At 39.4% G+C, this 25,005-nt stretch overlaps 1 pseudogene; it reads left to right on the forward strand.

The window, feature by feature from the left end:
• Positions 1 to 7,324, forward strand: part of LOC115522831 — a 34,619-nt pseudogene extending 27,295 nt beyond the window's left edge.
• Positions 7,325 to 25,005: the final 17,681 nt, after the last annotated feature.

Genomic DNA, 25,005 nt, shown 5'->3' on the forward strand with positions numbered 1-25,005 from the left:
GAGTGTATAGCAGAGGGTACAAGTAATCTAAAATAATGGGTAAAAAATTGGCTCATGAATATATTCTTTTTTATATCATGGGTGTCTGATCTAGAAATTTACATTAAACAAAGTCACCTTGTGGGGACCAACAAAGACATCTTGTTAATGCATCTATTGATAGCTTTTCTCTAACTGAGGTAAGAATTATAGCTCATAAACTCTCCCTTGGAGCAGGGCATTTGGTAAGAGAATTTATGTTTCGAAGGACTCTGCAGCATACAGATGATATTGGAGGAACTGAGATGTGAACAAAGCTCAGGTCCTTCTTGAATTCATAATGGGAATAGACAAGTTTCTTCCAGAGGGAAAGCAAGGCCTACTTCCTCCAGATTTTCCTAGATAATAGTAGTAAAATATTTGAGTTCCTATAGAAGGCAAGATTTTTTAGAATAAATTAAATGATAGATATTTACTCTCTGGTCATCCAGAGTTAACTAAAATGTTATAAAAATATTTTGAATCTTCTTCCAGTTATGAAACTTAAAAGTGATCTACATATATTTATGTGCATATGAATTAAATGTGTGGAAAAACAGAATTTGTAGAAATGCTGATAAACCAAATAGCTGTGTGCATACTTGACTCTAGGAAACCAGTAGGATCAGAAACTCTCTTTTCAAGAGAAGTTATGAAGTCTTGTGAATATCAATTAGCCAAACTAGGCAGAGAGATTCATACAGGCTTTGGAGCAGAAAGTGAAACCATGATGACTAGTTTAGCAGGACAGGTCTGTCAGGAATTTATTAATTTTTAAAGAAAGATAATTCCAGACCAGATGAAGAGGATAAGCTTCCTGTAATTTAAATAGGAAGTTTACACCACGGTTCAGCAAAGCCCCAAAGTGAGTTCATTTCTTGGAGGGCTAATGGTATCCCAGGGCTTTCTGGGCCGGTGTCTATTCACCCACCCATCTCCCAAAACTTGTACAGTGCTTTGCATCATGGTCCTAGGACTCTGAGAGAAGAGCCTATATCACGGCGTGACGCATGGGAGATTGCTTTCTTTGTCCCTATACTTGATCCAGGAATGGACTTTGGAAAAGAGAGGGTTGTTTGTCAAGGTATCAAATAATACGAAAATGAGAATCCGAGTCAATTTCTTGCTCAATAATGCATGCAGCTTGAGTCTTCTCAGTGATCCATTTTGGAATTTTAAAAAATGCTGAAAGATGACTCAAGTCTAGTGATTTGCCTTACTTTTATATTCAAAATATTTCAATCTCAAAGTAATTTTTCCTGAAATGTTGACTGCTGAATATATATCTAAAAAGGTAATTCCAGAAGTCCACCTGGGCAATATCGAAGACTTCACTATCTCCTTTCATACCAGATGGCTGAGTAATACTGTCTTATTGGACTTGTGTTCCTTGCAATTATTTATTTTTCTGATCAGCAATAGGTTTGGGAAAGTAGAGAGAATAAATATTATTAAAACAAAGTATCAACTGAACTTGCATGCTTAACTTTATTTATTTTTTATTTTTTTAATTTTTTTAAATTTTTTTTAATGTTTGTTTATTTTTGGGACAGAGAGAGACAGAGCATGAATGGGGGAGGGGCAGAGAGAGAGGGAGACACACAGAATCGGAAGCAGGCTCCAGGCTCCGAGCCATCAGCCCAGAGCCTGACGCGGGGCTCGAACTCACGGACCGTGAGATCGTGACCTGAGCTGAAGTCGGACGCTTAACCGACTGAGCCACCCAGGCGCCCCGCATGCTTAACTTTAATGTTAACTTGTAAAATTTTATAATTTTAAGATACAACTTTCATCTAAAATGATCTGAAGTTATCACTTGTTGACTTGGTACACATACATTGTCATAAAGACTGGCTTATGGCAGATAAATTGAATAATATGTGTTGTCAAAGATGATGGTCTAATTTTTAATATTGATCTATTCAATTACTTATCAAGTATTAAAATGGTCCTTACTGCGTTAAAAGATAATTTTTCTCCTTGGGCGAATGGGTTGTTTATTTCATTTAATTTAAATTACATTTAGCTAACATATGGTGTCATATTAGTTTCAGGTGTACAAGTTTAGTGATTCAACACAGGCATGCAACACCCAGCGCTCATCACAACGAGTCCACTCCTTAATCCCCTTCACCTATTTCACCCATCCCCCCACCCACTTCCTCTCTGGTAAGAGTCAGTTTGTTCTCTATAATGAAGAGTCTGTTTCTTGGTTTTCCTCTCTCTTCACCTCCCGCCCCCGCCTATGATCATTCGTTTTGCTTCTTTTTATTAATGTTTATTCATTCACTCAGAGAGAGAGAGAGAGAGAGAGAGAGAGAGCATAAGTGCAGGAGGGCCAGAGAGCAAGGGACAGAGAGAATCCCAAGCAGACTCGATGGTGTCAGCACAGACTGGGGGCTCAATCTCACAAACCATTAAATTATGACCTGAGCTGAAATCAAGCGCCTGACACTCAACTGACTGGGCCACCCAGGCACCCTTGTTTCTTAAATTCAACATATGAGTGAAATTGTATGTTATCTTTCTCTGACTGACTTATTTTGCTTAGCATAATACTCTCTAGTTCCACCCACGTCGTTGCAAATGGCAAGATTTCATTCAAACGTGTCATTTTAAAATGATTTCTAGTAAAAAAAAAAATTACTAGAATCTCTATCAGCAAATGTTGTCTCATAAGAGAATCTCACATAGAAGTCATTCGTGACGCTCCCTGCTGGGGGTGAGCATTTTCTGGTAACCACATGCTGGGTCTTGGGGAATAGTTCAGAATTAATTTCGGGGTGTTGCATCAAAATAATGCAGTTGCTGGCTTGGGGAGTAGCATAAAGACTAATTGAAAGAAAAAAAAAGTAGAAAACAACACTTTATTAGAGGCTGACTTAGACATATGCAGGTTTGAGCTCTTTCGGAAAAAGAAATGTTTATCAGAGCTGCTCAAACCCACAATGTAAGATTGATTTGTTTGGGTTAAGGCAAAGAAAATTCTTGATAGAAGGTGAATATATTATCAAAAAGGGAAAGATACTCCAACAGCCAGATTAATTTCCTTAAAACACAAATCTGATCTCATCTCTTCCCTGCTCATCAGCTCCCAGTGTTTCCTCAGTTCTCTGCAGCATGAGTCCAGCTGCCTTAGCCAAATATTTGAGACCTTACGAACTGTTTTCCATTTTCTATTTTCAACGTTTGTCACCTGCCACCTTCCTACCCACATCCTTGCAACACAATCCAAGTGGATGCCTGAAATTCCTAGAATTACCTATTTCTTTTTTCCTCTAATGTGCTAATAGTACTCCATCCATCTATCCATCCATCCATCCATCCATCCATCCATCCATCCATCCATCCCTGAAGGGATGGTGTGCATCAGATTCAGAGGGAGGCATAGAAGATGCACAAAGACAAGGCTTGTCCCCCACGTACAGGTAATTGCCGTCATTTGAAATGAAAGATAATAAACTGACAATGATCCTATGATGTGATCAAGCTGTGACTGTGGGAGCATGGAGGTCAAGGAGGTGACACTTGAATACCTTCCTGAAGGACAAGAAGGAATTAGCCATAAGCAAGAAAGATAAACTAATGTGTGCATTCTCCCTAGCCTAGTGGTGGGGCATGGTAGGTGCCACCTTCCCTTTCCTTTTTTCTAAAGTCCTGTAGGACTTTATCTATGCCTCTTTTGTGTCATTGACCATTTTCTGCCTCATACTAGGGTTATTTGTTTCCATATCTTTTCTCTGTTGCTGCATTATAACTTATTAAGGGACCCCTTATATGTATATAAGTAATCTTATAAAGACTAGAAGTCTTTTTTTTTTTTATTTTATTTTCAACGTTTTTTATTTATTTTTGGGACAGAGAGAGACAGAGCATGAGCAGGGGAGGGGCAGAGAGAGAGGGAGATAAGGACTATAAGTCTTAACATCACAGAATATAACTTGCATTTAAGTGGTGCCCAATGATTTTTTTTTAAATGAATGGATGGATGAATAAAGTTACTAAGATAGTTAACCAGTAACCTAGAAAGGCCCAGGGGTGATGTTTCCACGTAAACTGAGGAGGCCTGGAGCGTAGCAGGGATGGAGGAGGTGGAAAGAGGCTGTTAGGGAAACCTGGTGGGTAGGGGCCAGTTTGAGAGCAACAAGCACTTCACTGGGAAGAGAAGGGAAAGCAGGGCTAAGAGGAAGGAGGTGAGTTGAAATGGGAGTGAGCAGTCTTAAAAAGAATTTTTCAATGGTATTCATTTTACTATTTTCCCATGGTATTTTCTCCTTCATATAGTCTTATTTTTTGAAGAAATGCTGTGTTTTAACCCTCCTGCAATTTCTTCCCTTTTGAGCTGTCATTGGGAAGCAGCTGTTCGGAACATCTAAAGGCAGAGTAGTTATTCATAATCTCAAGGTAGAATTATTAACAATTTATATAAAAAAAATCTTTGTGAAATTTACTCATTTACATTTTTAGAGGATTATTACACATTTCCCCTGATAGTTTTGGGAAAACAATTTAAATATAAAAGACATAATGTGAAATGCAAATAAACCAGATACATTAGTTAGGGTAGGTTAACTGTGGACCGAACAATCCCTAAATCTCAGGGGTTTAACGGATTAATACTTAACACACACTTGAGATGAATGTATGTCCTATTGGTCAGACTGCTGTCTTGGACAGCCCTCTTTCAGGGGGTGATTCAAAGATGCTGCTAGATAATCTGTGTTTGCCCCACCACACACCCATTTGCTGCCTTCCCCACTCTGCTCTGTGCTCCTATAGTCTCCATCACACAAATTCCCTTGTCCTGTCGCTTCCAGTGGGTTCTGTCAATGAGAGGCACCAATGGGACACTGGACAGCAAGGAGAGAGGTCAGGGTCACTGGACAGCAAGGAGAGAGGTCAGGGTCTTTGCTCTTTCAGCCATGGCTCATTCCTTTCCTGTGGCCCCTCCCCCTCCTCTCCTGTGACTACAGCTCTCACCAAGTGCCACATTTGCTGACCTATCCTTTCAGAACTGAGTGTAAAAACAACTTTTCATTGTTGCTAGTCCCAGGGGGTTCACTATCCTTTGTTAGATCCCTTAACTTTGCTCATGTCTATAGTCCTTTTTTTTTTTTTCTAATTTTTATTTAAATTCCACTTAGTTAACATACAGTGTAATATTTGTTTCAGGTGTACAATTTAGTGATTCAGCACTTCTATACAATACTCGGTGCTCATCACAACAAGTGCCTTCCTTAGTACCCATCACCTGTTTAACACCCACCCCCCCACCTCCCCTCTGGTAACCATCAGTTTGTTCTCTATAGTTAAGGGTCTGTTTCTTGGTTTTCTTCTCTCTTTTTTTCCCACCCTATGTTCATTTGTTTTGTACTTTAACTCTCTTCTCTTCTGAGCATACCAGCGTTTCCTGTTGGTACCCTGACTCATCCAGTGACCCAAGTTCCTTTTGCTTCATGATGCCAGTGTTTGCCAGGGCAAGCTGGAAGTATACTTCATAGGCTCTAATTCATGGATGAGTGTAAATAGACTGTGGGAACGTCTGATGGTGGCTAGTCTGGGGTCTGGGACTTAGGAAGTCTTGAAACCATTAAATAAGAATACCTCTCAAAGACAAAGCCTCCAATGAAGAGGAAAGAGTAGGAGGAAGATCCAAACTGATCAGGACAAAGACAGCAGGGGCAAAGAGAGAAAGGGTTCAAATCCATATAATCAAAGTAAATCTTACTTAAACCCGTGTCATTTTGGAACATAAATAGACCCGGACATGAATGAGAACAGAGGTTTTAGATGCTTTAGGATAATGATCATGGTCAGTTATTTTTGCTAACGGGGTGAAGCAATGGCAAAGATAATCTCAAATTACTCATAAGCTATTACTGTCATATGACTGATTGTATCAATAAACATTCCAGGACTGTTTCATGTGTTTGCTACAAAATGATGTGGTATGTGGCTGCCCATTTTGCCAGCAATGCACCATCACTCAGAACAATTTGCCTCATGGAAATGCGTTAGGAGTTTGGGACATACTCTTTTGAATGTCCTCAGTTATGAAGATCTTTACTTTTTCAGAATAGAATTTTTAAAAATTTTATTTATTGCTAAACATTGAAAGAAAATGTAAGGGGAAAACAAGATCTGTAAAAGGCTGAATAGAATACGGAGAAAGGTAAAGCAAAACAAAACCACAATGTTGATTAGCACGTTAGAAAACTATTTTCAGCATCTACTGAAAATGAACATATATATACCCATGACCCAGCAAATCCATTCCCAGGAATCCACTAACTAAACTATGTCTGTATGCTTATCAAAAAGATGAATTGGGTAGTTGTGATGAGTCAACCACCCAAATGCCCATCAGCAGGAGAAGAAATAAATAAATCAAGATAAACCCACACAGTGGGATACCGTGCGGCAGTGAGAACGAACAGGCTGCTTTGTGGGGGAAAAGACTGTAGGGCTTTATGGTTGAGAGCTGGGAGACCAATTTAGAAGTGATTACTGTCATCTGGGCAAGAGATCAAGAGACCATCTTGGACGAAGAGCAGAGCTCTCAACAATTTGTGGCTAGCTGGACATTGTCACATCAGATTTCCTGACGTAATTTAGACATTTGGCAGTTGCATCTCGAAGTATATATTCAAAAGAAAAGGGGGACGTGTCAGAAGGCTACAGTTTAAGCACTTAGCACCAACTCCAAAGATAATCCCATTATTTTGAACTGGCTTTTACTGCCTTTTGAAATTCTGATTAATAAGGGGATCATTTAAGCTGATAAAGCCACCTGGGTGGAACATGATTTTCTCAGAGTGGCTGCCAGAGCTCACCAGTAATTGAAAAACATGAATGAAAAGTTTCCTGTTTCCTTTTTCCCATTTTAAAGTTAAAATCTCACTGAGTAAACACTTTTTCTCCTTTCTGTAAGGATTCATAGTGACAGCCTAACCAGCAAATACCTTTCTCCTTCCTCCTAAAGACACTAAACTTCATTTCTGCCTTTCTCTTTGAAGCTTTTCTCCACGGTGTCCCATTTTTTGGAGCTGGAGTATGTTGATTTATAGGTCAAACATAAGGGTTTCTCAGGCGAAGTGCAAATTACTACTTCCTTCTCAGGTTGTTTTTATGTTTTTGTTTTTTTCTCTATCAGCTGCAGTTTCATAGTAAATCTTCCCACAGTGTTAATCAGACTGATGGAGTGGCCAGCAGCCTCAGTGAGGACCTTGATCAGGGAAGACAAAGCACGATGATTTACTTTGGTGCCCTAGTCTCAGAACTGGTTGGGCGTGATAGAGCAAAATGACTAAAAGCAAAGAGTTTAGAATAACATGGTTTGGGACCAATGTTACAATTTATTGCTGTTTAATCCTAGGCACGTTCTTTTACTTCTCTAAGCACAAAGCCTGGCATCTAGTAAACACTCAGTAACTGTTAGTGTCTTTGTCTGTTCAGGCTGCTGTAACAAAATGCCACCGAATGGGTGGCTTATAAGCAAAAACCATTTCTTTCTCATAGTGTTGGAGCCTGGAAAGTCTGGAGATTATGGCACTGGCAGAGTCAATGTCTGGTGAAGGTTTGCTTCCACATGGTGGAAGGGATCTCTCTGGGGCCTCTTCTATGTGGTCACTAATTCCTAACGGGCTAACGTCCCAAAGGCCCCACATCTTAATATCATCACCTTGGGGGTTGGTATTTCAACTTATGAATTTTGAGGGGGGAACAAACATTCAGACTGTAGCAGCTAGTTATACAAGTTATTTCATGAACTACTAGTAATACTATTATTAGCTTGTTGGCTCCAATGTCTCTTTAGTCCCAGCCCCATGCACTGAGTATTTTAAACTCCAGGGGGCGCAGTGGGCCCTGCTCTAGCTCCTGTGATAGTGGCACTTTCAGGCCACAGAGTTTCTGAAATCAGAAACTTGGGGATCATTATCAACATTTTCTTTTCCTTCAGCTGTCTCCTCCATCCCCCTTCTAAGCCCCATGTACGCCACAATTGTCTACCAATTTCTGTCAACTCCAAAATCAAGATGGTTCTCAGATCAGTCCTTTCCTCTTTGTTTACCCAATCCATTAGACACTCTTGGCCTAGGTACTTTTTGGTACTCTTACTTTGCCTCTCTCTGCAGCAAGAGTCCTCTAAAATGTGTGTTTAATTTTGTCACTTTTTGGCTAAAATCCTTCACCATTATGTTCTTGTTCTCTGTTTATTTCTCCTACTTGAAACTCCTTCTTCCTTGACCTTTTGGGGCTTCCCTTCCCTCTAGCTAGATTATTTATAATACCCTGAATTCATCTTCTCTGAGAAAAGGTAACTCCTTCTTTCTGAATATTCCTTCCTTCTCTGTCATTCTTTTGCCAAACATCTTTCTCCAATCCATGAAGACTCAGGTATCACGTCACTTCTCTGTGGAAGTTTTCTGAGCAGGCTCTCTCCACTAAGTTGGCATGGGGGAACTTCTCATGCTTTGTAACACTCCACACCTGCTTTGATCATGGCACTTAGCATCTTGTGTTGTAATGACTTTTGGAAGATACCTTGCACCATGAGCTCAGGGAGCTCTGTACTGCTCATCTCTTTATTCCTTGGTCCTCGTAGAGGGCCTGATTCATGATAGGTGCTTAATGAATGCATTCTGAATATCCTTGGCGGCTGCTATACTGGGAGACTGGCATTTTGCATCAGTGTAATCAAGATACAAATGGAACTATACATATGTTTTTGTTCATTTTTAAAGTCCCTAGGCATTACTGGCATCAAGTTGTATTTTATGTTAGTTCATGGTTGTGGCTGCATGAAACCTTTCTCAAACATGGCCCTGCTCTGTAAGAAATGCCATGCTAAAGGGTACTTAAAACACCATTTTACAGAATCTGAGATGATTTGCCTCTGGAGAAACAGTCTTTAGCCTGTGGACAAAGCCACTACAAGCAATAGTCACCCATCAAGGTCAACAAAGCATGCTTCCAGCTTAGAGCCTTCCATCCACTGGCCTGGGCCACAGCAGCTAAAGCTGGTTTAATATAAACTGCATCAAACCACGAAGATAAAAATGCCTTGCCTACCCACTGAAGTTCAAGGCTCACAACTATATTTCCTGGCCCTACCAAAAGCCTCTCTGCATGAGTATTTGTCTTCCCCAACTCCATACTTTTGCTTAATTTTTAATGTGGGAATTTTCATTTTCCAGCCCATGAAATGTTGCGGTCATTGACAATGCACCAAAGTATAGCCTCCTTTCTGGGTTTATAACAAATTAAGATAAAAGTTAAACAGTAGCAAATGAGAGGTCAAATGCCATCTTTTTTAGGATAAACACTGGGTTGAGGATGACTTTCTTAAGAGTCAAATGGATTTCCTAAATTTGATCCCAAGAAATAAGGTGACTGGGGGTGTCTGGGTGGCTCAGTCAGTTAAGTGTCTGACTTCAGCTCAGGTCATGATCTCATGGTCCATGAGTTCAAGCCCTGTATTGGGCTCTGTGCTGACAGCTCGGAGCCTGGAGCCTGCTTTGGATTCTGTGTCTCCCTCTTTCTCTGCTCTTCCCCCACTCAAGCTCTGTCTTTCTCTCAAAAAATCAATAAACACTAAAAAAAATAGAAAAAAAAAAAAGAATTAAGGTGACTGACCCCTCTAGTCACTGGCAATGCAGGACTGAGCCCCCCCCCCCCCCCCCCCCCCCCCCCCGCCATGAGAAACTTTCTAGGGAAGACTTGGGTCGTAGAAAACAAGGATATATTCCCACACCCTGTGGGCATTTCATTCCCAAAGAAAAAGATAGATAAGGTGTTTGAGCTCAGCTGTGTCACTCCACTTCCCCTCAGGGATGAGTGAGCTGTGGAGAGATGCCAAGGGTGATAAACTAGTTGAACTTCCTCAATGCAGCAGGAGTCGGGAGTAGGGAAGAAGTGTTCCCATTCAACACCAGCGGAGACAGGGGCTCAAATAACTTTTGTGGTTTAATCAGTAAAAACATATATTAGGTGCTATTATTCCACCTCAGCATTTTTCCTTTTAGTTCTTGTGTTTGCCTGCTGTACTGGATGATGTATGGATCAATACATAGTAATTTTGCAGAGATGATGGGATAAAGCATTTATAGGTGGCTTACCATGAACTCTAATGGTGCTCACATAAAACGTATGCCATATATCGTGCCTGTATTTTAATGCTACTAATTATGACTCAGACTGAAAATGTTTCTAAACCTTAAAGCTTGAGAAAAAAAAAATAATGGTCTTTTTTTAATGATCTTTTTGCATTGTTTTCTACTCAAAGGGAGTAAAATATCCATAAAAACAACTCAATTTATTTTCAAACTGTAACTTCCTTTCAGACTTCCAATTTAAAGGCCAGTAAATGGATACCTAGCATTGACCTTAACACATTAATGTTGCATTTTAAAAGTAGGGTAATATAGGACCAGGTGATGTTTCTCAGATTTAGAAGTCCGATCACTTAATAATATCACTGTCCCTATCACTGGGCAGTATCAAGTGCCTGCTGACCTGGAGGCTGGTGTTTGGGGTGAGTGTAACCAAGATACAGAGGGAACTGGTGAGGCTAGCTGATCCTTTAGAAAGTCTTAGGACCTATGATATAAAACTGTGCCAACTGGCAGGTTTCTCCACCCAGGATGCCCACAGAAAGGGGTGGTGAAAAAGAAGTGATATGCCTCTATTTGCCCATTGATGGTCAGTGGCCATTTTGCTGGTAGAGTGGGCTATAGGATCCGGGTTGGAGTAGGTGACTTCTAATTTTTTTTTTTTATAGTAGTTAATGACAAGAGTTAGGATTCCATTGGTCAGCTTGAAAACTCACCAAGGTTTTGCTTGTGGTGGTCCCAGCAGGGAAGTCCATTGGCCAGTGAAGGGAAAGGAAGGTGGAGGGGTGAGCTGTGGAAGAATGAACACGTGGGCATCGCCTTGGGGGCTTACATTCCAGCCAGGGAAACAAGCAGATGTACACAGTCATTTGAAGAGTGCCAGGAGTTTGGTCATTTGAAAGAGACAATTTAAGGGCCTGTAAAATACTTTGGTCACATCACTTGCTATCCATGAGACTTTTATCCTTTCTATGTCTAAATTCCTTCATCTGTTGTAAGGGTGTCCTAATAGTACCTATCTCATAGAATTGAGAAGATTATATGAGATGATGCTTATCAGGTGCTTGCGATGTCAGCTTTAAAACACTACATGCTAGACTGGTGGCTAGGTGGCCACCTGTCTAATATCCATTCAAATATTGTAAAGCATTGTGCCTGGATCGTGTTTTCTCTGGTTCCTGCAGGAGAAGTTTATTGAGTTCACATTCTCAGTGTAAAATGCAAAGTGAGATTTTTCATACTAATGTAGGTGGAAATTGGTTCCAACTTTCTGGAAAGGAACTCGAGGATATGTATCAAATCGTCTTAAGATTTTTCCTGGTTCTATCTAACTGAATAATTCCACTTACAGAAATTTATCCATAGGAAATAGTTATGGGTATATGAGAGGATTTATCTTCAGCATTGCTCTTAGTTGCTGTATTCTCCCAAAAAACATCCTTAAACTATAACAACAGGAAGTTAGTTAAATAAATTATGATATAGAAATATAGTGAAATATGAAATACAGCTATTTCAAGGGCTATTTAATGGGGAAACGCTTTCATATTGTAGCATTGTATGAAAAAATACAGGGTGTTCAAGATTTTATTGAAAGTTTGTACTAAAAAATGACAGTCATAATTATCATGATTCCAGTTATGTGGTTCATGATATATTATGTAGTTAAGGAAAATAGGTCACAAAACAGTATTATGGTACAATTCTAATTTTATATAAAAATATATTTCTAGGGGCATCTGGGTGGCTCAGTCAGTTAAACCTCCAATGCTGGCTCAGGTCATGATCTCACAGTCCCTGAGTTTGAGCCCCGTGTTGGGCTCTGTGCTGACAGCTCAGAGCCTGGAGCCTGCTTCAGATTCTGTGTCTCCCTCTCTCTCTCTGCCACTCCCCCACTCGCACTCTGTGTCTCTCTCTCTCTCTCTCTCTCAAAAATAAAAATAAACATAAAAAAATTTTTTTAAATGTATATTTCTAGATGACATTGGAACACTAAAAATCAGATGTGAACAATGATTATTTCTGGAAGCTGAGATCATGTATGATTTTTTTTTAACGTTTATTTATTTTTGAGACAGAGAGAGACAGAGCATGAATGGGGGAGGGTCAGAGAGAGGGAGACACAGAATCTGAAACAGGCTTCAGGCTCTGAGCTGTCAGCACAGAGCCTGACGCGGGGCTTGAACTCACGGACCGTGAAATCATGACCTGAGCCGAAGTCGGCCACTCAACCGACTGAGCCACCCAGGCGCCCCAGATCATGTATGATTTTAATCTCATCATTTATGTTTTCCTGTATTTACTGATTTTCTTTTAAAATGTAAAATTAAGAAAACTTAAAATTTAGTTTTAATTATGCAAGTGATAACACACATATATTCTCTGTAATAAAGAATTTAAACAATGTAGAAGTATAGAGTAAAAAGTGGGAAGTCTGTTTTTCATTGTGTTACCTCCAAGTGCCACAAATACCGTTTGATGCTCACTAGTTACATTTTTGGGGAATCTCTTCATAACCCTTTCTGGGGGGTTCAGGAACACCACACTGCATTCTCCACACCCTTCTACAGATTGCAAGCCGGAGTGGCTGCTTTCAGCCATTTTTTTCTGGGCTCTTCTGGATGCAGTGTTCGGATGAACGTGAGGCTCCTCTGAGGCTTTCGCAGTCCCCTGGCTTAGCCAAGGAAATAGGATCTCCCTGGGAATTCCTTATGACCCTCCCTTCCACTCTTCTGACCCCAAGGGCATCTGATATTGTGTCCTTTTCTTCTTTCCTCCTCCTCCTCTTCTCTCAATCAAAAATGTTCTCACTTCCTCCTTAGGTGGGTATTAACTGTTGAATTTTCTGTATGTTTGGATTTTGAAATTTTTAGGCTCAGCTGGCCAAGCCTTGGTTTATAAGGGAATCTTTGGAATAATGATATTCATTCTCAATATATTTTGGCTTTCAAGACTTTGTCCTTTCCTTCTCTTCCCTCACTCCCTTCTTTCCTCTCTTTCTGCTATGGACAAAAACTTTCTCATTTATAAATCCCCTGCCTAACACTGAATCATTTTTTCATTTTGTATTTTTGCTGAAACAATCCTCAGTCGCTTGTTGAATTGGAAGAAATTCACATACAAGGATGGGGGGAAAAAAGAGCACAGAAACATATTTAAAAAATTTTTCCTTTCAAAACAGAATTAAAAAAGGTTGTATTGTACAGATATATTTTTTTAGGTCAGATTTACAGGTAGTAAATTCACCCTTTTTAGGTGTGTAATCAATGGTCTTTGTCAAAGTCATACAAAATAGTGTAACCAAGACCACAACCAAGATATGGAACGTTTTCATCACTCCCAACAGTTTCTTCGTGTCCCTTTGTAGTCAACTTCTTCCCCCAACCCTCAGCCTCTGGCAGCCATTGATGTGATTTGTAGTTTTGCCTTTTCTATAACGTGATATAAATTACAGTAGGTAATGGCTTCTTTCACTTAGCATAATGCTTTTGAGATTCATCAGTGTTGTACATGAGTAGTTCAATCTTTTATTGCAAGGTAGCATTACATTGTATGGATATAGAATAATTTGTTTATCCATTTATCAACTGATCATTTAAGTTGTTTGTAGTTTTTTGACAATTATGGACAAAGCTACTATATAAACATTCACGTATAGTTCTTTCTGTGGACATATATTTTCATTTCCCTTCATTAAATCTCTAGAAGTGGGGTTGCTGGGTAGTATGCATATATGGTTAACTTTAAAAGAAATGTGAGAATGTTTTCCAAAGTGACTATGCCATTTTGCATTATCACCAGCAAAGTTTGAGAGTTCCAATTACTCCACATCTGTAATAATACTTGGTATTTTCAGGTGTTTTTCTTTCTTTTTCTTTTTTTTAAATCTTAGCTTTTCTAGTAGGTATGTAGTAGAATCTCACTGTGGCCTCAGTTTGTGGTTCTCTAATTTTTAATGATGTTTAGCATTATTTTAGGTATTTATCTAACACTGGTATCTCTTCTTTGGTGAAGCACCTATTTAAACATTTTGCCCACTTTAAAAAAATTGTTTTTTTTTTCATTATTGAATTGAAAGCGTTCTTTATATATTTTGAGTACAAGACTTTTATCACATATGTGTTTTGTGAATATTTTCTTCCAGTTTGTGGTTTGTGTTTGCATTTACTTAATAATGTCTTTCAACGAACACTAGTTCTTAATTTTGATGAGGTCCAGTTTATTGATTTTTCCCTTATACAGCTTGTGTTTTTTGTGTAATACCTAAGAAATCTTTGTGTAACCCAAGATTGCAAATAATTTTTTCTGTGTTTTCTTATATGGTTTTAGGTTTTACGTTTAGGTGTATGATACATTTTGAGTAAATTTCTTGTACATGGTGTATGTTAAGGTTTATACTTTTACATATGGAGAACCAAACGTTCCAGCACCATTAATTGAAAAGACTATCCTTTCTTCATTGTATTACCTTGATACCTTTGTCAGAAATCATTTGACCATATACATATAAGCTTACTTCTGGACTTTGTTCTGTTAATCTATATGTCTTTCATTATGCCAACACCATGCTCTCTTGATTTGTAGTTTTATAGGATGTCTTGAAATAAATTAGTGTAAATCCTCCAGCTTTGTTTCTCCAAAATTATTTTGGCTATTCTAAGTCCTTTGCTTTTTTGTGTAAATATAAATATCCAGCTAGTCAATTTCTACAAAAAGAAGTAGGCTGGAATTTTTATTGGGATTGCATTTAATTGATAGGTCATATTGGAAAGAATTAATAGTTTAGCAATATGGAGTCTTCCCATCTATGAAAACCGTACATATGTTTATTCATTTAGGTCTTTTTTGATCTATCTCATCGTTTTATAGTTTTAGCATACAGATTGGGCACATGTGTTGTTAGATCTATCCGTAAATATTTTATGATTTTTGATGCTATTTTAAATGGAAACTTTTTATTTAAGATTTCAGTTTTCAATTTTTTCACTGCTAATTTATAGAGATGAAATTGACTTTTGTATATTGAGCTTGTATTTTGCAGCTTTGCTAAACCCGCTTATATTCTATTAGCATTTTTGTAAATTTTTGAGACTTGCCTTGTAGAGAGTTTTATTTCTTTATTTCCAGTTTTCTTATGTTACATTGTTTTTGCTGTTTCACACAGGCCAAACCCTCCAGTAAAATATTTAATACAGTAGTAAAAGTAGACATCCTTGAAAATTGAATATTTTCAATCTTTTGAATTATTGTCGGTTTACAGATGGATATGGTGTGTCATTTTTAAAATTTGCATTCTCTTACTACTAGTGAAGTTGAATGTCTTTTAATATATTTATTGACTTCAATTTTTTTTTTTTTAGAATTGCCTCCATATATCCTTTGTAAAATTTCCCTTCACTTGTTTAGCTTCTACTTCTGATGCATTCTGGTTATTAATCTTGTGCACATTGCAACTATTAAGATGTTGCTCATCTTAATTTAATATGGTCAGCTTTGGGATGTAGAAGTTTTAAATGGTACGGAGTCAGAAGTGTCAGGCTTCTTATCCTTTTATGATTTTTGAGTTTGTAGCTTGCTCACAAGGGCTTTTCCATTCCAAGACAATACAAATATTATTTTATAATTTATTCTGACACTTTTATAGTTTTACTTTTTTTCTTCTTTTTTTTTAAATTTAATTTTTAATTTTTAAAAAATTTACATCCAAATTAGTTAGCATATAGTGCAACAATGATTTCAGGAGTGGATTCCTTAGTGCCCCTTACCCATTTAGCCCATCCCCCTTCCCACAACCCCTCCAGTAACCCTCAGTTTGTTCTCCATATTTATGAGTCTCTTCTGTTTTGTCCCCCTCCCTGTTTTTATATTATTTTGTTTCCCTTCCATTATGTTCATCTGTTTTGTCTCTTCAAGTCCTCATATGAGTGAAGTCATATGATTTTCATCTTTCTCTGACTAATTTCACTTATCATAATACCCTCCAGTTCCATCCACGTAGTTGCAAATGGTAAGATTTCATTCTTTTTCATTGCTGAGTAGTATTCCATTGTCTATATTTACCACATCTTCTTTATCCATTCATCCATAGATGGACATTTGGGCTCTTTCCATACTTCGGCTATTGTTGATAGTGCTGCTGTAAACATGGGGGTGCATGTCTCCCTTCGAAACAGCACACCTATATCGCTTGGATAAAGGCCTAGTAGTGCAATATAGTTTTACTTTTTAACATTTAGCTCTTTATAGTCCATCTGGATTTTTTTCTTTCTGTGTGGTGTCAGAAGGATGTAGCTTTATAGTTGTGTAAATGATTAACCAGTTGTCTCAACTCTCATTTAATTGAATATCTTATATTTTCTCCACCACCTTGAAATGCCATATTTATCTTTAAAAATTTTTTTAAATATTTATTTATTTATTTATTAAAAAAATCTTTAATGTTTATTTATTTTTGAGAGAGAGAGAGAGAGAAGCAGAGAGAGGGAGACACAGAGTCCAAAGCAGACTCCAGGCTCTGAACTGTCAGCACAGGGCCTGACATGGGGCTCAAAGTCACCAACCATGAGAGCATGACCTGAGCCGGAGTCAGATGCTTAACCGACTGAGCCACCCAGGGGCCCTAATGTTTAATTATTTTTGAGAGAGAGAGAGCAGGAGCGGGAGAGGGGCAGAGAAAGAGGGAGACACAGAATCTGAAGCAGGCTCCAGGCTCTGAGCTGTCAGCACAGAGCCTGACATGGGGCCTGAACCTATGAACCATTAGATCATGACCTGAGCCAAAGTTGGACGCTTTACCGACTGAGCCACCGAGGCACTCCTCCATATTTATCTTTTACTAAGTATGTTCATATCAATGAAGTTCATATATTAATGAGTGTCTTTCTGGATTCGGGTTTTTGTCCCTTTGCCCTATTTTTCTACATTTTTGCTAGTACCATATGATTTTTTGATTGATTGGTTGATTTTTGAGAGAGAGCACAAGTGAGCAAGGGGCAGAGAGAGAGGGATGGAGAAAGGGAAAGAGAGTCTCTGGAGCCTGAAGTGGGGCTCGAACCCACCAACCGTGAGATCATGACGTGCACGGAAGTTGGATGCTTAACCAGCTGCTCCACCCAGGTGCCCCTAGTACCATATGATTTTGAGAATTTCCTATGTTTTGCCATCTCATAGAGGAATTCTGTGGCAGTCCTGTGGAGAGGCTTGACTCAACTTCCATTCCGATCTTTTCCAAAAGTATTGGCTAAAGGTCACATTGCCTAGGTTTTCTTGCAGTTGCAGTTCTGTTTGAAATTTAGTTTTTACTTTATTTTTGAAAAGTGTTTGTTTACTTTTGAGAGACAGAGAGAGTGAGTAGGGGAGGGGCAGAGAGACAGAGGGAGACACAGAATCCCAAGCAGGCTCCACACTGTCAGTACAGAGCCCATCATGGGGCTAGAACCCATGAACTGTGAGATCATGACCTGAGCCGAAATCAAGAGTCGGATGCTTAACTGGTCGAGCCACCAAGCACCCCTGAAGTTTACTATTTAGAAGGCAAAAGCGGAATACAGTATTTTGGAGGCTGTTCTTTACCATCTGTGCTGGTGAGCACAGAGGGAGACACATTTGGTTTTTCTACAGTGATTATAGCAGTGGTGCCATTCTCTAGCTCCCACAGTCTGGTGTAGATTGTGTCAAATGGGGGGCATTATGCAGTTAGTAACTTTACGACTCTGTGAGGCAGCTGCTCCATTGGTGGCCTAATTCTGTATTGAGCCCTTGGGAGGTGTCCCTGGAAATTCAGCCTAGGTTCTGTTTTGTTCACCTTCCCAGTGGATCTGGTACGGCACTTAAGATCTAGAATGATTCTCCTTGTGCTAATTGGATGGATTTTGTTTTCTTTTTTTTTTTTTTTTAATTTTTTTTTTCAACGTTTATTTATTTTTTGGGACAGAGAGAGACAGAGCATGAACAGGGGAGGGGCAGAGAGAGAGGGAGACACAGAATCGGAAACAGGCTCCAGGCTCCGAGCCATCAGCCCAGAGCCCGACGCGGGGCTCGAGCTCATGGACCGCGAGATCGTGACCTGGCTGAAGTCGGACGCTTAACCGACTGCGCCACCCAGGCGCCCCGGATTTTGTTTTCTGAAATGAGTCCTGACACAATACAACTGCCATCATATTTATTCTTTTATCAGTTGGGAGGTAGGGTGTAAGGAAGACCTAATTATAATAATGCTCTTTGTCCTTTTTGCCTTTTGTACCAATGTATGCATTCCTACCACTGTTAAAATCCAAGTTCACAAACCTTGTGAGGGATGCAAATTGTATTGTAGATTTTGCAGGGAGGTGGATCAGACTAGTGTTTGCATGCCTCTTGGTAAAACTTAGGAAAAATTCTGCGTAGAGACCTCAGTTTTCCTACCAAAGTTCATCTCAGTTGTTATTTTACAATTTTTTTTCCAGTTCTGCCCCTGTAAGTCTCTCTTACCTTCTGAATCCTTCATTCCCACGTGTCATTTGATTCAGTTTACTGCAATAGTAACATACTTCAGGATAAACAAACTCACAGTGAGATGTTTCCTTGAAAGAAAGAAAAGAAATCACACAGGCGTGCACTGTTTTGAGTAACTGATTTCACAGCATGAGGTTTAGAATTCTTTGCAGTAGTTGGCAAGTGTTCTTTTCAAATTTGCAAAGACCTTTAGATTCTTCAGGATTAGTTTCTTCAGGATGTATCTGTGTCAGTTATTAAAATATTGTCCTTACGATCCAAACCTACCCTTGGTACTTTGCTTTGTGATGTTGGGGCTGGGACCGCAAACCGCGTTTCCGCTCTGCGAGTCGCTCTCCGCTAGATTCTGTCGGTAGGGGGCACTAGAGGGAGCCTGGACGGTGGAGGCGGGAGAAGGACTTCAGGCTGGCCTTCTGATTCTGAGAGCACCATCCCAGCAGTTTCTTTACACTGGCAGCGGCAGTTATTCCCTTAGTGGCAGCTGAGTCCATTTTGTACTTACGCTAACACGTGTAAAACCATCTTCATCGTGTGTCCCCTCAGAGATCCTGGCTGATGCCCTCAGGGTATTGTCCATCCGGTTCGCTATTGTATCTCCAGCCTCTAGAACAATGTTCAGTTACAGAAAGTGCCTAATAAATATTTTATGAATGAATGAATAAATTTAGACAGACCAGAAATATAGTAGATTTCAAATGTCAAAAAAATTCTCTCCTCAGCTCCTCTGAATCCAGACACTGTCATAGGGGCTTTGCATTAATCTTACTAGAGTAGGCATTCATTGCTCCATTTTTAGATGAGGAAATTGAGGTTCAAAGGCTTAAGTAGATCAAATAACCAGCTCTACTATCTTATACACAACAGAATTGGGGCTCAAACACTGCATCCCATCTGAGTCCTAAACCTGGGCTCTTTCCCCCATCCGCTGTAATAATTGTGATATTTTAAGGACCCACGGGGAGAATCCTTGACAAATTATATATATTCTGCTGTTACACATATATACATTGAATATGTAACAATGGGGAGAAACATTTGTTAGGAATAACACTATTATAATTTTCATGTATCTAATGAAAACTCATGGAAATTGGTAACAAAAGAGGCTTTATAAAGTGTGAGAATGAGTCACAGCATACATTCTGGGGAGTCAGGAGATGTGGGTTCTATTTCTGGCTCTGAGGCTAATTAGCTCTTCGACCTTGGGTGTGTCTGAGGAACTCCTTGTGTCTCACTTCTCTCATCTACAAGGTGAGGGAGCCGGTCCCTAGGACTTCTGATGCATATACTGCTTACCCTTCTAACTTGGTAATTCTCTCCGTGATATACAAATGAAGGAGCTTATCCCGTGTAGGCAATGGGAACACTCCAACTGCAAGTCAGGTTATAAATAAATAAAAACTTAGACCCACTGTTCTTCCTTTAAAATGTTTGTGTTGCCACTCAGAAAATCTATTCTTAAAATTTCTGACTCTGCTCTAAAAGGAATTCGCAAAAAACATTAAGTAATGTAACATTTTTTTAAAAGCTAGATTGAGGCTAAAATGATTTCTTAAGGTCTGTATTGCTTAGAAACTGGCTATTTTTCACATTGAAAAATTGAATGGAAGATTCTGTTTTCTGTTACTGGCATCATGGAAGGATCTATTGAGAAGTTTATTCAGTTAGGTGAATGAAGTAAGGCTTTTTATTTATTTGTCCTTGAATTATTTCTAAAAGGAGGCACTCACATATTTTGAATAAATTCCCTCCTCTTTGTGGCTTTGTAACTCAGTTATTATTTGGGGGATCCATCAAAAGTTTTTAAAAATGACTCAATCTGAGGCACCTGGGTGGCTCAGTCCATTGAGCGTCCAACTTCGGCTCAGGTCATGATCTCATGGTTTGTAGGTTCAGGCCCCCACGTCAGGTTTGCCTCCTCTCTCTCTCTCTCTCTCTCTTTTTAAAATTTTTTTTTCAACGTTTTTTATTTATTATTTTTGGGCCAGAGAGAGACAGAGCATGAACGGGAGAGGGGCAGAGAGAGAGGGAGACACAGAATCGGAAACAGGCTCCAGGCTCTGAGCCATCAGCCCAGAGCCCGACGCGGGGCAAGAACCCACGGACCGCGAGATCGTGACCTGGCTGAAGTCGGATGCTTAACCGACTGCGCCACCCAGGCGCCCCTCTCTCTCTCTCTCTCTTTTTAATGTTTATTTATTTTTGAGAGACAGAGACAGAGACAGAGCACAAGCAGGGGAGGAGCAGAGAGAGAGGGAGACAGAATCTGAAACAGGCTCCAGGCTCTGAGCTGTCAGCACAGAGCCCCACGTGGGGCCCGAACTCATGAGCCATGAGATCATGACCAGAGCCGAAGTCGGATGCCCAACTGACTGATCTACTCAGGCACTCCCGCTTGCACTCTCTTGAAAATAAATAAAACATTAAAAAATGACTCGATCAATTAAAAAGAATAGTTGCATCACAAATTAAAATCAGTGAAATCTCTGTCCATTAGTTGAGTACGTGGGGCGGGGAGCCCTTGACATTCTCACGGATTTAGGGATCTCTGGAAACTGTGAGCACGGTAGTGTATGGGTAAATAAAGATGCTGTCTCCTTTCCCCCAAAGGTGCCATTTCTCTCTCCCACCTCCAGGGGAGACAGTGAAAGAGAGGAGGGCAGAATGTCAGTACAAAGAGCCCTGGACTGGGACTCGGCAGGCCTGAGTTCTAGTTCCACCTTGGTCAGGGCTTTGTTGTTACTTCGGGCAAGTGACCATGTTTCTCAGGACCTCACCTGTAAAAGGAAGATTGGATGAAAACTATGCCTGAGACCCTTTCAGGGTCTACTAATATATGACTTTAGAACTGAATTTTGGGAACAGTTGTAGTCCAAAGGAGACTGGACGAAGGGAGGCTAGTTGAAGGACTTGATTCAACAGAGGGCTCTTATGAATAAGGAACACTTGAAACTGAATAGACAGCTCACTACAGCCATGTGCTTCTAGCAGATAGGCCATGGCACACGGCTTCCTTTGGCTGGCGTCACGTTCCAGATAGGTAAGGCTGTCCCGGGTGATTTTAACGGAGGCCTAACTAGGCTTTTCCAGAGGAGTCAGGAGAGGGTTTTAATCTGGTGCAGGCTGTTTGACTAATTGGCTTTGCACAGCTTGTCCTGGGAGTAGCAGAACAAGAGCCAGTTCTCCCAGGAGGAGAAATACTATTTGTTCGAGCAGTTATATTTAATAACCTAAGACCTCCCGGGACAGAGGCTGATATGAGAAAATGTTATTTATTCTCCTTTCACAATCCAAAGTGTCACATTCTTCTAGGTCAAAGTTGTGTCTTTCTTTTCCACCTGATTTGAACGCAGATAATTTCTATCTTAGTAACCTCCAAGAATCCTATCCAACAAGGACAGAAAGAGAAAAAAAAGGGCTATAGAAAAAATGCCTTAGGTTACACATTTTCAAATCTCATGTTTATTGAGGTGTTGATGCAGTAAAACTAGTGCCCAGATAATGGTTTCATTCATTCTAGACTTTTAATCTATTTGTTGTATTACAGTTAGTGATATTGAAGAGTCCTGAGCCTAAGGGGCCTTTAGAGACATTCCTGAATATTCTCAATTGATAGGTATGCTGAGGAATGTGGAGATGATGTGATTTATTAATGGGGGATATCTAAGAGACTGATTCGATTTAAGCAGTAAGCAGCTTTTAAGAGAGGGCTGCAGGAAAATACAGGACCTGAATACAGTTGAAACGAAAGCTGAAGACTAAGCAAGCATGAGTTGCTGTGCCTAAATCTGTTAAATACCACCTTAGAACAGTGGGCAGATAAATGGAGCCAAACTGTCCATAAACATATGTCAGTATATGTAATACATGTATATGTATTTAACATGATGAAGGTGGTATCCCAATCAGTGGGAAAGGAGGTATATATATATGAGTTACATATTATATATACTTAAAATATATTAATATTTATTATATATTTATATGTGTATTTATATTCTCTATGTTTCTAGGATTATAATATTCACATTATATTCATATGGCCCATGAGCCCCTGTTTTCTCTGAGAGTGTTAAACTTAATCTGGCTAATTCTGGGTAACTCAGTCACTTCTCCAAGAACTCAGTCTCTTAGGGTTTTTCGTTCCTCTGTCTTTCCTGCGCACCGGGCCCACCTAGTTCCTCCACGGGGTCAGGCATGGCCTTAGCGTGGGAATTCAGTCTCAGAAGTGGATCCTTCTGCTGGCCCTACCAAGGCGAGGCTTGTCAGGTGGTTGGCTTCTCTGTCCACTGTGCCTACTCCGAATGTCCCTGGCTGAGGAGCTCTCTCCCTCCTGACTCGGGGCAGCCTCACTGCCGCCCCTCGGGCTCCTCTGCTCACGCCACAGCCCTGCCCCAATGTGCCCTTGCCCCGGCCAGGCCCACCTTCCATTTTCTGTTACTTTCCGCAGGTCTTTTTTTTTTGGGGGGGGGGGGGGCGGCTACGGAAAGCACCCAGATCTATCACTCTCTCGGGCCCTCGTGGGGAGCTCTGTTCTTAAACCCACGGTGCTTCCATTTTTAATCTAATGTGGGTGCTCCGAGTGGCTCTGGGCACCTGAATGCTGAATCCTTGGAGTATTTGAACTTCACAAACTCATCTGGCTTTCCATCCTGGGGCTCTTGTGTTTGGCTCCTAGCTCCTCCCAGTCCAGAAGGGATTCTTACTTCCGTTCTTATAGGTCTCACTCGTGCTTCTGTGCCCTCTGCTTACTAGTTTAAAATCTGTGCTTCTGATCTTCCAGGGGTTTTTTTTTTTTTTTTACCTCTTGAAATGAGAAGCTCTTGAAAGATCAAAAGGACTCTGTCTTCAAGAATGCTTTTTCTACTTTGGATTTGAAAAGCCTATTTTTATACTCAAAGCCAAGAATTTGAATATATGTACGTGTGTGTGTTTGTGTGTGTGTGTGTGTGTGTGTATACATACACACACATATATATATATGTATTTATATGTGTATTCAAATATATTAAAAATATTTTATGTAAATATGCGTGTGTGTATATATGTATGTATGTATTTATCATTTTGCTTGTTTGTTTTGGAGATCCCCCCTCCCTCTCTGGTGCAATAAGCCAATGTGAATTTTAGGTAATTATAAAAAGAATGACACTAAAGGTCATATAGATAAATATAAATGTTTGGTCTCAGGGTAAAAATAAAGTTTTTCCTAAACTTAAAAGTAACAGAAGAAATTACAAGAAAAATGCTAGTGGTTTGGATCACATCAAGATTAAAAGTACAACATCAAAAAAAGCATGCAATACTAAAGGAAAAAAAAATAGTCTGGAATGTTCTTTACCCAAAGGTTAGAGATAAGTGATGAATAACCTTTATATATAAAGAATTCATACATATCAATTAAAACACTGAGACACCATAAAAATAAATGAGCAGAGCATAGAAGTAAGAGGAGGTAATAGTGACTAATAAAATCACATATCAAATATATGGAAATTAAAAGGATACACATTAAAACCAAGCATACTTAGTTCTGGTTAGTGTATTCCAATCAGTGCATCCTCATATTGCTAAAAGGTGTGAAAATTCATATGGCTTTTTTTTTTTTTTAATCTGGTACCAAACTGAGACCAGGACCTTTTTGGTAGCAAATTGAAATTCAGACCCTTTGGTTCCACTTCTAGGAATTTAGAAAAAAAAAAAAGTGTGGATGCAAAAGAAAAATGAAAATTGTTGGTGGGATAATAGTTCATAAATTATGAAACATTCATTTGCAGGAATCTTATGTAGCCATTAAAATATTTCTAGGGTTTTTAATGACTTTCCTGTATAATATAGAAAAGAAGAAGCAAGAGCTGGGTCTATGGTATAATCTCAACAATATATAATATTTTTTATAACAAAGAAAAGAATGGATGAAATGTGACATGGGGGGGGTTATTTTAGGAGAGTGGCATTATGATGGTTGTTACTGTCTTCCTTACTTTTTTAAATCTTTCATAATGATCATATATTGCTTTTATAGTTAGTAAAAAAAAGTATTCTTAGGATAAGTGTAGACAATTATACTCTCTTTTGAGCAAACACTGAAAAGGCTTCTATAAAATGCCACTTTCTTTTAACATCCTAGTCATCAGTCTATTTGTTTAGTCCATCAGTAAGAGAAATTTTATGACCTGTAAGCATAAAGTAATATAAAATAGGAACAACAAAAATTAAAATTACATGGATGAGAGGATTTCCAAAAATGTTAAAAATGAATACCTTTTAGAAGACAGATGTCTTTGACATTTTGAAAAAAAGTCTCAAATCTTTGGCAAGCTATCAAGTGACATCAGCTATTTGTGAAACTGAGCAGCCTTGGGATTGTACTTTACCCTTT

Source organism: Lynx canadensis, chromosome C2, assembly GCF_007474595.2.
Source record: "Lynx canadensis isolate LIC74 chromosome C2, mLynCan4.pri.v2, whole genome shotgun sequence".
Classification (NCBI taxonomy): Eukaryota; Metazoa; Chordata; class Mammalia; order Carnivora; family Felidae; genus Lynx; species Lynx canadensis.